We start from the raw sequence: 16,620 nt of genomic DNA, 5'->3' as shown, positions 1-16,620 counted from the left end.
TATTGGGTGCATATATATTTAGGATAGTTAGCTCTTCTTGTTGAATTGATCCCTTTACCATTATGTAATTGCCTTCTTTGTCTCTTTTGATCTTTGTTGGTTTAAAGTCTGTTTTATCAGAGACTAGGATTGCAACTCCTGCCTTTTTTTGTTTTCCGTTTGTTTGGTAGCTCTTCCTCCATCCCTTTATTTTGAGCCTATGTGTGTCTCTGCACGTGAGATGCGTCTCCTGAATACAGCACACTGTATTCAGAGTCAAGGGTCTTGACTCTTTATCCAAGTTGCCAGTCTGTGTCTTAATTGTAGCATTTAGCCCATTTACATTTAGGGTTAATATTTTTATGTGTGAATTTGATCCTGTCATTATAATGTTAGCTGGTTATTTTGCTCATTAGTTAATGCAGTTTCTTCCTATCATCGATGGTTTTTACAGTTTGGCATGTTTTTGCAGTGGCTGGTACCGGTTGTTGCTTTCCATGTTTAGGGCTTCCCTCAGGAGCTCTTGTAGGGCAGGTCTGGTGGTGACAAAATCTCTCAGCATTTGCTTGTCTATAAAGGATTTTATTTCTCCTTCACTTATGAAGGCTAGTTTGGCTGGATATGAAATTCTGGGTTGAAAATTCTTTTCTTTAAGAATGTTGAATATTGGCCCCCACTCTCTTCTGGCTTGTAGAGTTTCTGCTGAGAGATCCGCTGTAAGTCTGATGGGCTTCCCTTTGTGGGTAACCTGACCTTTCTCTCTGGCTGCCCTTAACATTTTTTCCTCCATTTGAACTTTGGTGAATCTGACAATTATGTGTCTTGGAGTTGCTCTTCTTGAGGAGTATCTTTGTGGCATTCTCTGTATTTCCTTAGTTTGAATGTTGGCCTGCCTTGCTAGATTGGGGAAGTTCTCCTGGATAATATCCTGCAGAGTGTTTTCCAACATGGTTCCATTCTCCCCATCACTTTCAGGTACACCAATCAGAGGTAGATTTGGTCTTTTCACATAGTCCCATATTTCTTGGAGTCTTGGTTCGTTTCTTTTTACTCTTTTTTCTCTAAACTTCTCTTCTTGCTTCATTTCATTCATTTGATCTTCAGTCACTGATACCCTTTCTTCCAGTTGATCGAATCAGCTACTGAAGCTTGTGCATGTGTCACTTAGTTCTCGTGCCATGGTTTTCAGCTCCATCAGGTCATTTAAGGACTTCTCTACACTGGTTATTCTAGTCAGCCATTCGTCTAATCTTTTTGCAAGGTTTTTATCTTCTTTGCGATGGGTTCGAACTTCCTCCTTTAGCTTGGAGAAGTTTGATCATCTGAAGCCTTCTTCTCTCAACTCGTCAAAGTCATTCTCCATCCAGCTTTGTTCCATTGCTGGTGAGGAGCTGCATTCCTTTGGAGGGGGAGAGGTGCTCTGATTTTTAGAATTTTCAGTTTTTCTGCTCTGTTTTTTCTCAATCTTTGTGGTTTTATCTACCTTTGGTCTTTGATGATGGTGATGTACAGATGAGATTTTGGTGTGGATGTCTTTTCTGTTTGTTAGTTTTCCTTCTAACCGTCAGGATCCTCAGCTGCAGGCCTGTTGGAGTTTGCTGGAGGTCCGCTCCAGACCCTGTTTGCCTGGGTATCAGCAGCAGAGGCTGCAGAACAGTGAATATTGCTGAACAGCAAATGTTGCTGCCTGATCATTCCTCTGGAAGCTTCGTCTCAGAGGGGTACCCAGCCATGTGAGGTGTCATTCTGCCTCCACTGGGGGGTGCCTCCCAGTTAGGCTACTTGGGGGTCAGGGACCCACTTGAGGAGGCAGTCTGTCCATTCTCAGATCTCAAACTCCGTGCTGGGAGAACCACTACTCTCTTCAAAGCTGTCAGACAGGGACATTTAAGTCTGCAGAGGTTTCTGCTGCCTTTTGTTTGGCTAAGCCCTGCCCCCAGAGTTGGAGTCTACAGAGGCAGGCAGGTTTCCTTGAGCTGCAATGGGCTCAACCCAGTTCGAGCTTTTGGGCCACTTTGTTTACCTACTGAAGCCTCAGCAATGGCAGGAACCCCTCCCCCGGCCTCACTGTTGCCTTGTGGTTCGATCACAGACTGCTGTGCTAGCAACGAGCGAGGCTCTGTGGGCATGGGACTCTCTGAGCCAGGCACAGGATATAATCTCCTGGTGTGCCGTTTGCTAAGACCATTGGTAAAGTGCAGTATTAGGGTGGGAGTGACCTGATTTTCCAGGTGCCATCTGTCACAGCTTGTCTTGGCTAGGAAAGGGAATTCCCTGACCCCTCGTGCTTCCTGGGTGAGGTGATACCTTGCCTTGCTTTAGCTCATGGCTCATGCTCGGTGGGCTACACCCACTGTCCTGCACCCACTGTCTGACAAGCCCCAGTGAGATGAACCTGGTACCTCAGTTGGAAATGCAGAAATCACCTGTCTTCTATGTCGCTGACGCTGGGAGCTGTAAACTGGAGCTGTTCCTATCTGGCCACCTTGGAACCGCCACAAATTTTGTTTTAATGACAGAAATCTTGAAACTAGAAATCAAAGTACTGAATCTCAAAAATGCTGTGTTATTCATTTGATTCTAAAATGATGGACAATTTTATTATTGCACACTTTTTGTGTTTCCTAGTGTATAATCTACATAAAAATGCATTTATATGAATGCCCAAATAAATTTCTAATTTAACGAAATGAAAAGATTGCTTAACATGTATGAAGTCTGTTTTTTGCTAATTCCTTTATCCTGATTCCTTAAACAAATAATGATATTATCAATTTGAATCACAATCTGAAAACAAGGTACTGAACTGTCAGAAAATTAAACAACAACAGAAAAAGGAACAAACTGGGAGAAAATGGCCAGTAGATTCTGTAGTTGTTTTTTGGTAAGAAAGTGTCAGCAAGAAAAAAAAAATGAAGAGTTTAAACAATGTCAATAGAATTGAAAAATGATGTCCAAATGCATGTTTCCTTACAATAACCAATTTTCTACAAAGATGTCACTGATAAGGCTAGTTAATAACATAGCAACTTGCTGAAAGTTTATTTGAATTAATTTAAGAAATATATTCTTAGCTTTACATGATCTGCTGTTTAAAGTCAGCCAAAGAAGGCAGAGATCGAGTACCTAAGAATTATCAATCCTTGACCACAATATGATATTTAGAATTGAAAAATAAGTAATAACCAAACAGTAGACCTGAAGGTTCATACCAAGAGAAAGAAATACATCAGTCAAAAAGATGTAAGGGATTAGAATACCTTTTTTAAAGGGTGCTGTTACCACTGGTCTTGTGGCCACTTATGAATACTGATTTCAATGGTAGGTGAGACTGGATTCTTTATGTAACTGTGACTGTGCTATTATTATTATCCATCAGTGCAAAAAAGCTGAAGAAGCAGGCACTACTTTAAAGTTAGCTTTATGTCAAAGATAACAATATCAGAGATGGATTGAAAATATCTGCTCTGCTTATCTTCCTATTGGTTCCCTGCTACATACAGATATCATTGAAAAATGATGTCCAAATGCATGTTTCCTTACAATAAGCAATTTCCTGCAAATGTGTCATTGATAAGGCTAGTTAATAACATAGCAACTTGCTGAAAGTTTATTTGAATTAATTTAAGAATTGTATTCTAATGCTTTACGTGATCTGCTGTACAGCTATTTGAGGTAGGCATTATTTTGAATAAGAGAAAGGTGTCAAGGTCAATCAGATAAAAAGGTAAAAATAGTCAATTCAGGGAGAGACTCAATAATAAATTTTAAAAAGAGAGGAAAAGAGGAAGAAAGGGAAAAGGAAAGAAAGAAAAAAAGAAAGATGAAAGAAAGATAAGAGAAAAATTTAACAAAGAAAGAAAAAAGAAAAGAAAGAATGAGAAAGAAGAAAGAAAGAAAGAAAGACCACAGGAGAGACAGAAAGAAAGACAGAGAGACACCAGGGCTATATAATACAGTTGACCTTTGATCAGCACAGATTGGAACTGCACAACTCTGCTTATATGAAGATTTTTTTTTTCAACAAAATGTGGATCAAAAATATAATATTCTCACAATGTGAAACCCAGTATAGGGAGACTGACTTTTCATATATATGGGTTCTTCAGGGCTGACTGTGGAATTTGAATATGCGTGGATATTGTTATACGTGGATATTGGTATAGGTGGGTATGTGGCGGTGGGGTGGGGGGTCCTGGAACCAATCCCCTACATATACCGGTGAACCACTGTACTATGTATTATTGGAGTCACAAAAATGGAGTCAAGGACAGCTGAATTGGACTAACAGCTAAACTCCCAGTGTAAATTGCTTGTGTGCCACTCTCCAGTTACCTTGGTAAGAGGGCATTCACCTACTGAGAATGTATTTATAATATGAAAAAGTCTGTGAGGTGATGTAAAAAGTATAACTAGAGGAAAAAAACCAATTTGGTTTAGTTTATGCCACCTTGGGAAAGATTAAAGGAAGAATTGAAGGAAGATTGTGCAGCAGATCAAAGTAGAGATTGAAGAAGAGGGAAGAGAAGGTAACAAGAAGCACATGAGCATACCGGCATCCTGAGGTCTGTGCAGGATTAAGAGAAACCAACAAGATATGGTGAAGCACCCAGAAATAGCAATAAGGGATGCACTCACTGTAGGCCTCACATTGAGAAAAGAGTGGTTATAAGATCTTGTGAAATACAGCCACATAACTACTGAAAACCAAGACTTTGACAGGGAGGGAACTAATGGTGGTAGAGTGGTGGAATAAATATGCTGGCAGCACCCTCTGCTTGCCCTCTAATCTGTAGCCAGAACCTCCCATAGACTGAACACAATAGGAAGCCAGAAGCCTTGTAGCCCACTGGTTAACTTCACAGTAGTCAGCCTCTGGGGGTCAGAGCAAGTTGGAAAAGGGTGGAGAACAGGTTTGGAGGGGCAAATGGAGGCTGTCCAACATAGGTGTAAATCCTCCTTTACCTGAAAGCCATGATATTTACTTTGAAATTTGATTTTTTAAAAAATTCCAGTATTTTTTCAGGGTTTCCTCATGCCTGTGATTCTTAGAGATAAAAATATTTTGTAACATTCCTAAGATATATGTTTTCTTTGAGAATGAGAAAAGCAGGAGTTGCTCAGTAGGATCTGAAATTGAGTCATATGATGAGGAACTCAGTTATATCTCTATTTATTTATTTATTTTAGAAAATATAATCAAATTTAATTAATTCTTGCATTCATTAACTATAAACTTTTTTGTGTGTCCTGGCTATATTGCTTAATTTTAAATGCTGTATCTTAGGTTGAACTTTTGGGTCCATTGTATGTTTAAGTTCATTGAAAGCAACAGAGTGAAAGTGATGGAATGGCAGTTTTTCACTATCTGCAACATCTGCAAACATTTTTTATCTGAAACATCAGATTTATGATTCAATAATTTTTTTATTTTTATAATTTGAAGTGTTTATTTTTAAACTAATCAATTATAGTTTTAACCTTAGATTAAAACTTAAAATATTTTGATATATGTAATGATAGGTAAATTTTAAATTATAGGTTTATTTCGCATGCTTTATGTGCCTGGTTATGGAATGTATATATTTCACTACATTGGCTCTCTGTGTAATAGTTCTAAAATCTCAGTATTAGTTAACATGACCAGGTAAGAAGAAAATATTTGCTCTGTTACTGCTTAAATTTATCATTAGTCCGTAATAAATGTGTGAAACTGCTGAACACACAAAAAGTATTTTCAGAATATAACTGGTGAGTTGTTTATGCATCACTATGTAGGTATATACATATGGCATTGTTGCAATTCTGTAGTTTGGATCCAAGCGCAGAAAAAGAATGTCATATAGTAGAAAGAATATGGAATTGATGTCAGAAAACCTAGATTGTCCCATATTCACTGCTTTCCACTATAGATATGCTGATGCTTCACTCAAACATTTTACATCTCAGTTTCTTATTTTTTGAGATGAGAATAGTAATAATAGCTATCACAACTGGGTTTTCATATTTGCTGAGATGGCATTCATTCTTGTTTTTCATTTAATATGCATGAAAATCAAATTTGAATTATAAAATTATATCTCAATTTTTGATATCTCAATTTTTGATATCTCAATTGTTTTAGACTTGTCTAAATTATTTTATTTGAACTCTTTTTTTGAAATGTGCTTATTAGTTCCTATAGTATGCACTATTTTATACTGGAAGTACTGGTAACAGTCAGTGTTTTGAGTATCATGTAGATAGCCCATAAAATTTGTTCTATATTGTTACAGAAAGTCTTTTAAAATATAGCATATATTAGTACAGGTGTCTTATTCAGTTCAGGCTGCTATAACAAACTGACTGCGTGGCTTATAAATAAAAATTTATTTCTCACAGTTCTGGAGGAGAAAATTCCAAGATCAGGATATCAGCATGGTTGAGTAGTAGTGCTGGTCCTCTTCTGGGTTACAGACTGCCAACTTATTGTTGTATATTCACATGACAGAAAGAAGGTGAGCAAGCCCTCAGGGGTGCCCTTTATAAAGGTACTAATCCTATTAATGAAGGCTCCACTCTCATCATGGTATTACTTCCCAAAGGCTACACCTCCCACCTTTTCTGCCTAATTATTTAATACTACATAGCAAAACTTATACTTGATGCTTTATTATTTATATTCTATATTTATTTTAGCATAATTATATAATTTATATTCAGTAGTTACTTTGATTTCTCCATGGTATTTTGTGGGAAGCAAACAGTTTTGCAGTTTGTCCTTCAAACTTATTTCATTATACAATCTTTTTTTTTGACATCTTTGTGAATTCCTGCCTCATGTATGAAAGAACATCAAGAATAAATGCCTTATTGTGAAGAGAGTAACAGTACAAAGCTTAGTGAAGGAGTCACTCTTGGGAGACACTTCACTGACTTGTAATAATGAACTTAAGTGTCAAAAGGTAGAAACATCCTGGTGCCATTAAGGCCATATCTCAACAGGCATAAAATCAATGGAAGTGTCTCTCATTGTCACTTCTGCTGTAATCATAATGGCTCACAAGGAGAAAATAGAAAGAGAATCAGTATTCATACTTTATCAACTAAGCTTTTAGATTCTAATGTTTTTAATGGAAATAATTTAATGCACAATTATCTAAATGTTTTTGTTTATCATGAAAAATCTAAGATATGCTGAATTTTAAATTTTATGTGCCGATGGGTGCTTCAATGATCCGTATATTTCTTTAGTGTCACGTTCTAGAATAACAGAAGAAAGATAAATGCCATGCCTATGTATAAACAGCTGTCAAGTTCTGTTGACGTTATATTGACAAAATGAGATGTGTCGAAGAATTGTTACTTACATTACTGCCTGCAATGCCCCTGGATTCTGCTTTAGTAAGGTCTCTTGATGTCCTTAATTAATTACATGGCATACTTTCTGTCAAATTTTTTCATGTATAAAATAAACTTTCTATTCAACAAGAAAAAATAATGAGTTTCTTTTTTTGTGAACTGGTAAAAAGTTTATCGACTTCTATTTTAAGATGACGCTAATGGTGTTACTGGTTAAATACTGCAACCATGAAACTGAGGCCCAAATATATTTCTTCAACTGTCATTGTCAAATGACAATGTTAAATCTTGCTGTGTGTATATACCTTCCTCTTTGAAATAGTGTACTTTATATCATCTATGCGTTTGGATATTTTCTAGACTGTATTTTTTGTCTTTATTTTTCCTCCTTCACTATATATAGAACATAATGCTAATGCATTTTTTCATGGATTCTGTAAAAATAATACCTATGTCAGCATTTTAAAATATAAACATTATAAAGTAAAAAGTTATTATTTTTGGTACAAAAACATGCAACATAAAATTTAGTATATAGACATGTTATATATATAAATAATTTTACTAAATATTTTAGCTAATTATGTTAATATAAGGTAGTTCCCGGAGACAGGTGATTTGTAATGGAAATTAGAAAATATTTTGTAAACCTTTGTGAAAATGGATTGGGGCACTTAGACCCATCCCTGGTGATGGAAAGTCAAGTAGATGGTACCAACAGTCCAATTCATTCAATTAGTTGCCAGATTCTAATTTGCAAAACTAAGGTTAAAACCTCAAGCCGGGCCAGGCGCAGTGGCTTATGCTTATAATCCCAGCACTTTGGGAGGCAGAGGAGGGCGGATCACGAGGTCAAGAGATCGAGACCATCCTGGCCAACATGGTGAAACCCCGTCTCTACTAAAAATACAAAAATTAACTAGGCATGGGGGCGCATACCTGTAGTCCCAGCTACTCAGGAGGCTGAGGCAGGAGAATCGCTTGAACCGGGGAGGAGGCAGAGTTTGCAGTGAGCAGAGATTGTGCCACTGCACTCTAGCCTGGCAACACAGCAAGACTCTCTCAAACAACAACAACAACAACAAAACCTCAAGCCAGTCACCTCATGAGGGAACAACATCATAACCTACCTTCTTCTCAATATTATCAGGTTACCTGTCCTGTACTCACCTATTGATGATCTAACTGCCCAGAATGAGATCTATCATAGTCAGGACATCTTCACCTTTGTACAACCTGGAGGAACAAAGTGAGGTGGTGTTTGAGTCTCTCCTTCCCCCTTTATATCCTCTTCCTGTCCTCAGCATGCAGAAGTGTAGGAAAGAGGTGAATAAATCAGATTCCTAGTGCAATTATTCTATTTTTCCTCTTCATTTATTGCTAACATAACTTATGCTAAAATGTTTTCACATCAGAAAAATATAAGTAACCTTGATTAGAGCTTTCTAATTCAAGTCTAAGACACTTCTCCTATCCCAATTCCTCACCAATAGCAATAAATAAAGAATTAAAATGTATGAAGAAGGTTGGATGATGTTTGGGGTTAGCTCACAAGGATATCTTGCCAAACTCTGAATATATAATTCACATATGAATTGTTCTGGCCTTTAAGAAATTTATTGCACAAACGATGACAATTATTCTGAGTGTAATAGGCAGAATAATAGACCTATAATGTCCATGTCTTAGTCTTCATAACTTGTAAATCTGTTACATTCCATGGCAAAGGGGAAATACATTTGAAGACACAATTAAAATTGTAAATCAGCTGATCTTAAAATAGTGAGGTTATCCTGGATTATTCAGATGTGCCCAATATAACTACAAAGGTTTTTAAAAGAAGGAGAAAGAAGACAGCCAGAGAAATGGAAATCTAAGAAGGAAGTGACCCAATATGGTTGGTTTTGAAGAACAAAGGGGACAAAAAGCCAAAAAATGTGAGCAGCCTCTGGAAAATGGGTAAGATAAGGAAGGGTTTTTTCCCGAGAGCTGCCAAAAAGGAATGCAGCTCAGTTAACACTATGACTTTAGCTTAGAGAGATCCATGTCAGTCTTCTGATCAAGGTACAGGCAACCTCAGTGTCTGGTGAGGGCCTGTTCCTCATAGGTGGTGCCTTCTGTGTGTACTCACATGGTACAAGGTGTGTGTACATGATCTGGTTTGGGTGTATCCCCAGCTTGCATTGTGCACCTGGAAAAGCTGCAGACACTCAAGGCCAGACCGTGATAGCAGCTAAGAGTTAGGCTATACCCTGCAAAGCCACAGGGGCAGAGCTACCCAAGACCATGGGAACATACTCTAGCATCAGTGTGACCTGGATGTGAGACCTGGAGTCAAAGGAGATCATTCTGAAGCTTTAAAATTTGACTACCCCACTGTGTTTCAGACTTGCATGGGCCCTGTAACCCCTTTGTTTTGGCCAATCTCTCCCATTTGAATGGCTGTATTTACCCAATGCCTGTACCCCCATTGTATCTAGGAAGTAACTAGCTTGCTTTTGATTTTACAGGCTCATAGGTGGAAGGGACTTGCCTTTTTTCAAATGAGATTTTGGACTGTGGACTTTTGAATTAATGCTGAAATGAGTTAAGACTTCGTGGGACTGTTGGGAAGGCATGATTTGTTTTGAAAAGTGAGGACATGTATTTGGAGGGGCCAGAGGCAGAATTATATGGTTTGGCTGTGTTCCCAGCCAAATGTCAACTTGAATTGTATCTCCCAGAATTCCCCTGTAATGCAGGAGGGACCCAGGGGGAGGTAATTGAATCATGAGAGTTGGTCTCTTCCATGCTATTCTCATGATAATGTATAGGTCTCATGAGATCTGATGGGTTTATCAGGGGTTTCTGCTTTTGCTTCTTCCTCATTCTGTCTTGCTGCCGCAATGTAAGAAGTGCCTTTTGCCACCTTCCATGATTCTGAGGCCTCCCCAGCCATGCGGAACTATATACCAGTTAAACCTCTTTTTCTTCCCAGTCTGAGGTACGTCTTTATGAGCAGCATGAAAACAGACTAATACAGTACCCTGTCTTCAACCTCTTTTATAAAGACACTAATCCCTTTCATGAAGCCTCCATCCTCATGACTTATTCATCTCCTCAAAGGCCCTGTCCCTCAATAACCTCTTGTTGTGTATTAGGTTCTAACATAGAAGTTTCAGGTGGACCACCAACATTCAGACAATAGCAAGCCCCTACTCTCATCATGTATAAATGGAGGCTGAATGCAGAAACTGGGCACCTCATCTGACCTGGCAATAAGGAGATGATAGTTCCCCATGCCCTGCTGGAGCAGTATCAGAGGAAGCTCACTACCAAAGAAGGTTTAAATAAGATTCAGTGTCTCATAATATAATACTCAAAATATCCAGATTTTAATAATAATGAACCATACCAGTCTCTGAGATATTATCAGCATGGATGAATAGACAGTCAATAAATGCCAACACCAAGACAGCAGTGATCTTAGTATTATCCAACAATGAGTTTGAACCAGTCATAATGAAAGTGCTTAAATAAGCAATTATGAACTTATACTTCCAAATATTTTTGAGGCCACTACATAACTGGAAAACAATATTTAAAAAGCGGAAAACTAAACACAAATATTATGAATATAATGTACAAATTCTTATCCAAATACGAGCAAATAGAACTTAGCAGTATATTAAAAGAATTAGACATCAAGATCAAGTGAGATTTATTCCAGAGATGTAAGGCTAATTTAATATTTAAAAATGCATTATAGTAATTCATTATGTTAATAGACTAAGAAGAAAAATCACATGATCATATTAACTGTGCAGAAAAATCACTTGACAAAATTCAACACTCATTTATGAGATCTCTCCACACAGGAGGAATAGAGGGAAATTTCCTAACCTTCATAATGAGCATCTAAAATCTACAGATAATACTTTACTAAATGGTGAATAGTTGAATTCCTTTCTCTTAAGAGAAAAAAAAAAAGACAAAAATGGTCCCTCTTATCATTCTTATTCATATCATTCTTATTCTTATTAATACTGGAAGTTCTAGCCAGTGAGGGCACCAAAAAGAAATATACATTGGAAATGAAGAAATCTGTATTTGCAGAAGACATAATTGTCTACATAAAGAAGCCTAAGAAATTGATGAAATAACTGGAGCTTTATTAGTCAGTGAGTTCAGCAAAGTCACAGGAGACTTGTATGCTGATAATTTACAAAATGTTAGTGAAAGAATGCAAATGTAAAATGTTACAACAAAAACAAGAACAGCAAATGCTGTTGATAAGAGAGAGAAAGTAGATGACACTTGCAGTGCTGGTAGAAACGTAAAATGATACACTCACTCTGGAAGACATTTTGGCAGTTTCTGATGAAACTAAATAAGCAATTACCATACTACCCAGCAATTGCAGTCCTGGAAACTTATCCCAGAGAAATGAAAACTTACATTTATACTACCATCTGGGCACACATGTTCATAACAGTTTTATTTGTAATAACTTGAAACTAGAATTGCCCCAGATGTCCTTCATTAGGTGGATGGAAAAACAAACTGTGGTTCCTGCACACCATGGAATAGCACACTGCAATGAACAGGAAGGGACTGTTAATATACAGTAACCTGGATGAATTGCTAGAGAATAATGCTGAATGAGAAACAGCCAACTCCAAAAGGTTACACTCCACTTATACACCATTCTTGAAGTGATAAAATTATACAAATAAAGAACATATTAATGATTTCTCAGGGATGAGGAAAGATTGGTGGAGGATGGTTAGGAGGGAAGTAGATATAAGTATAAATGGTTGATTTGAGGGCTTTTGTGGTAATCTGTACCAATGTCAACATCTGGGATGTTTTATTTCATCATTGTTTTGCAAGATACTACCACTGGGGGAAACTAGATATTATGAAAAGTATAAGGGGCCACTCTATAGTATTTCTTATAACTCTATGTGAATATGTGATTATCTCACAATAAATTATTTAATTAACACATTCTAAGAAAATCACAAACAATATAGCTAAAAGATTGCTGACTATTTTGAAGTGACGTCAGAATTTTGTATATATATTTTAAGGTAAATTATTTGGAAATCCTTTTTGGCAATTCCTATTTTAGTGTACATTTCCATGAATCATATTTTTCTTGGGTTTTTTTCTTTTGCAATTTTTTATTAGTGATTTCATGTTTCATGTAATCAAGTGTTCATGTTTTGAGCGTATATTTGGTTTTGGAAACAATTTTGAATAATTAAATCTCATGTCTAGTGAATGAAGCAGGCATTCAGCCTAGGGTAATAACTCTTTTGGTTAAAAACAAGATGCAATTATAAAGTAATCTGATTTTATTTGTGATATTCAAACTGTCTCTGGAGTCAATTTCCAACAAGGTGTTATACTTTTAGCTGTGGTAACGTATGGATACATGGAATTTTATTCCTTCTGGAATTTGATTTAAACAATATTTAGTAAAGTGATTTAAATACCTCCTTATCTATTGGATATCAGCAAGGAAATAAACCATGCACCAATGATTAAACAGCTTCTATACACTTGTCACACAGTTCTGCATGCTTTTTTATTCAGTTACTAGCAAGATGCTGCACTGGCACAGCCTTACCCAAGATAAACTCCAAAGGAGTAACTGAGAGAAAACAACAAAATGGAAAAAAACCTTAGAACCCACTGGATGATTTGAAGAATCATTATTATAAATCAGTGAGTGTTAAGCCATTGAGATGAGGATTTGCTTTTGCTGGAAGCAGGGCTATTACATCTGTGGGATAATTAAGTTGGAAAGGAACTTTAAGAGATCTTTTCTTTATCCACTGGCATTGGCTTAGGGGTAATTAGTTGCAATTTAGGGATCTTCAGGAATGAAACCTTTTAAGCAAGAAGTCCTACTCTGAGAAGGAAGCATAGAGCAAAGTACAAATCGTAGGGGCTAATTAATACAGTTTCCTTTCCAGTACTGCTTTTTCCAAATATTTGAGCTTCTTCTATAATCTAAGGAATGCCTTCTCTAAATGCCACTTCTTTAGGGGTTAAATGCTCATATCTGGGAATTAAAAAATAGATGCAAGAGTGTCTAGTCTCAATTTTTGCTCTTAAATAACTCAGTTGTAAATATTTTACCTCTTCCTTAAAAGAAAGGTTATTTTTGCTAGATGACAAAAATATTGTTCCTTAGAACTAAAATTAGAAGTTCCTCTTGCCATTTAATAAGCAGCTATACAAGAAAGCTACTATATTGTCTAGATTAATTGACTCCATACACAATTGAGGGAAGAAAATTAAATTTGAAACCTAGTTCTGCCAATGATTCTTATTCTTCAGCAAAGAAAGTTTGATTCATCTCATTAGGAATCTTGACCAGCTGAGACACCAAATGAGGGAGAAGAAAATGTAGAATGGAGAATCAATATAAAAGTGACAAATAAAAACTATAGCCTTGAGACCAGTTATAGAAACAAGGACTGTAGTAGCTGTGGATCTTTTTTACTTTGTGCATTATGTACATGTTTAATATATTAGGCATTTTGTTATTTTCCTTTTCCTTATTAACTTAAATTGTAAAAGCTGTCCATGGTTAGCTTTATGATTTTGTCTTTATGCTGTAGACTATTTAGATGTCTTGTGACTATGTTAGTGGGGCAATTAACATTTCTAGAAATGAATTCATGGACTTGGTGCAGTTTTGGGAGAGTGCATCTTTGTATGAAGTCTAGTGGCTTTCTGTTATTGAAAAATAAGATATAGTTTAATTGTTATTATATAGAAGATAAGACATTGGTAGGCAGATCTATAAGGATACTATGTGTTCAAGAGTTTGGACTGTGCTGGAAAGCATTAGGTGCCTCTCATTTCCACACTTGCTCTCAGTACTTTGCTCTGTCTTGCCATGTCAGAGGTCTATAAACTACGTTTCCCAGATGTCCTTGCCAGCTGGTTTACTGCTTCGTTCTGTCAATGATCTGCAGGAAAATAACTCCACTTTTCTATGATTCCTACTTTCAGTTTGGCAGTGGTGCTGTAGCAAGAACATGGCAGTGACGTTATTAACAGCAGTAGCAGTAGTGGTGATGGAAACCATGGTGGCAGTAGTGATGATGACAGCACTCTGGTGGCAGGGATGGTGGCAATCAAGAAAGCAGCAGCAGCCAGTGAATGCAGGCTTCTGGATTCTTTCTTAGTCTCCCAAGTCTCCAAGAGAGCTGACTTAGTGTTACAGTGACCTTGGGCTCTGGGTAGCACCATCCTATTGCTCTTTCCAGAAATGTGAAAGCTTCTGCAATAATTAATTTGTATTTAACTTTACCTGGTTCCTTTTTGCCTCCAATCATTTCAAACTTGGTAAAACAAAGAAATAAAAAAATACAGATCACACAACTCAAGCTGTTTCATTTTTTTTTTCTGTTTGTATGCTGTCTTAACTTACATAGCAAAGAGAGGAATTCTCATGCCTGTGTAGCTGAGGATAGACACAAAAATGCTCATTGCAGCCCTGTTAACTCTACCAAAGACCTGTGGATAGCTCAAATGCCTGTTACCAGAAGTGTGATAAAAACTCAATGAGTATTATATAGCTATCAAATAAATAAATATATCCACATGCAGCAATGTGGGTGAATCACAGCAATATGGCTTGTATAATACCTTTATTAAATATAATTCACATTCTAAAATTCACCGTTTTAAAATACACACTTCAGTATTTTAAAATATACACTTCAGTATTTTAAAATATATTCACAGAGATGTATTATGCAATCGTTCCTCCTACTTTAGAACATTGACATCACCTCAAATAAATCCTATATCCTTTAGTAGTTATTCCTGATTCCACATCCCAACTCCAGCCTGGGACAACCACTAACCTACTTTCAGCTTCTATAGATATGCCTATTTTGGACATTTTATATGAATCGCATTATACAACATATGTTCTTTTGTGACTAGCTTCTTTCTGTTAGCATAATGTTTTCAATGTTTATGCATATTGTAGCATGTATCAGCACATTATTCCTTTTTATTGCCATGTAATTTTCTATTGTATGGATATGTCATATTTTGTTTATTTGTTCATCTGTCCTATGAATGATTGGGTTATTTCTACTTTTTTGTCTATAATGAATAATGCTGGTATGAACATTCATGTATATGTTTTAGTGTAGATGTAAGTTTTAATTTATCTTGGATGTAAAATTATTTATGAAATAGCTGATCATCTGTTATCTCTAAATTTAACATTTTGAGGAACTGACAAACTTTTTTCCTCCGTGGTTGCATCTTTCACAATTATCATGCAATGTATAAGATTTTCAATTTCTTTATATCTTACCAAGGCTTGTCTGTCCTTTTGATTTTGGCCATCCTCTTGGGGGTGTGAATGGGTATCTCATTATGGTTTTGATTTGCATAATCCTAATAGCTAATGACGTAAACCATCTTTTAATGCGTTGATTGGCCATTGTTACACTATCTTCGAAAAATGTTTGTTCAAGACTTTTGCTTATTTTAAAATTGTCATTTGGCTTTTCATTGTTGAATTGTGAGAGTTCTTTAAATAATCTAGATACAAGTCCCTTATCAGATATAAGATACATGGCTTGCAATTATTTTTTTCCCATTATGTGGTTGGTCTTTTCACTTTCTTAATGGTGTCATTTGAAGCATAAAAATGTTTAATATTGATGAAGTCCAATTCATCTATTTTGTGTGTGTGCGGTTTTTTCCACTGATGTGGAACATCTCCTATTTAAAGTATCAGAGAGTTACTTTTATGTTTTCTTCTAATAGTTCTATAGTGATATCTCTCACACTTACATCTGTGATTCATATTACATTAATTTTAGTGTATCATGTTGGGGTTGAACTTCATTCATTTTCCCGTGCATGTTTAGTTGTCCCATCACCATTTGTTGAAAAACTGTTCCCTTTTTAATTGTCTTGGTACCCTTGTTGAAAAACAATTGACAATAAATATGAGATTATTTCTGACTGTTAATTCTATATACAGTTAATATATATATAGACATATGTACTGTTGATTCTATATACACTTACTATGTATGTATATGTATTTATCTCAAATTATTTATTAATTTATTTGTTCTTTATCCTTTGACTCATTATTCAGGTGTGTGTTATTTAATATCAATATATTTGTGAATTTGCCAAAGTTCTTCTACAACTAATTTCTAATTTAGTCTAAAAAACTGTTTTTACAAAGTTATGCTTTAAAATGCTTTAAAATTTGTTGAGGCTTGTGTTATAGCCTAAAATGTAACATATAGTGGAAAATAT

General features: G+C 36.1%; 1 long non-coding RNA gene across 1 annotated transcript in view; it reads left to right on the top strand.

Moving 5' to 3' along the window:
- Positions 1-14,460, top strand: part of LOC134731594 (uncharacterized) — a 50,845-nt gene extending 36,385 nt beyond the window's left edge. Inside the window, exon 3 of the long non-coding RNA XR_010114009.1 lies at positions 14,332-14,460. This is a non-coding gene — a long non-coding RNA (uncharacterized lncRNA). The remainder of the gene's footprint in view (positions 1-14,331) is intronic.
- The last annotated feature ends 2,160 nt before the right edge of the window (positions 14,461-16,620 follow it).

This window comes from Symphalangus syndactylus, chromosome 10 (assembly GCF_028878055.3).
Source record: "Symphalangus syndactylus isolate Jambi chromosome 10, NHGRI_mSymSyn1-v2.1_pri, whole genome shotgun sequence".
Classification (NCBI taxonomy): domain Eukaryota; kingdom Metazoa; phylum Chordata; class Mammalia; order Primates; family Hylobatidae; genus Symphalangus; species Symphalangus syndactylus.
The sequence above is the reverse complement of the archived record's forward strand: the minus strand, read 5'-3'. Positions and strand labels throughout refer to the sequence as shown.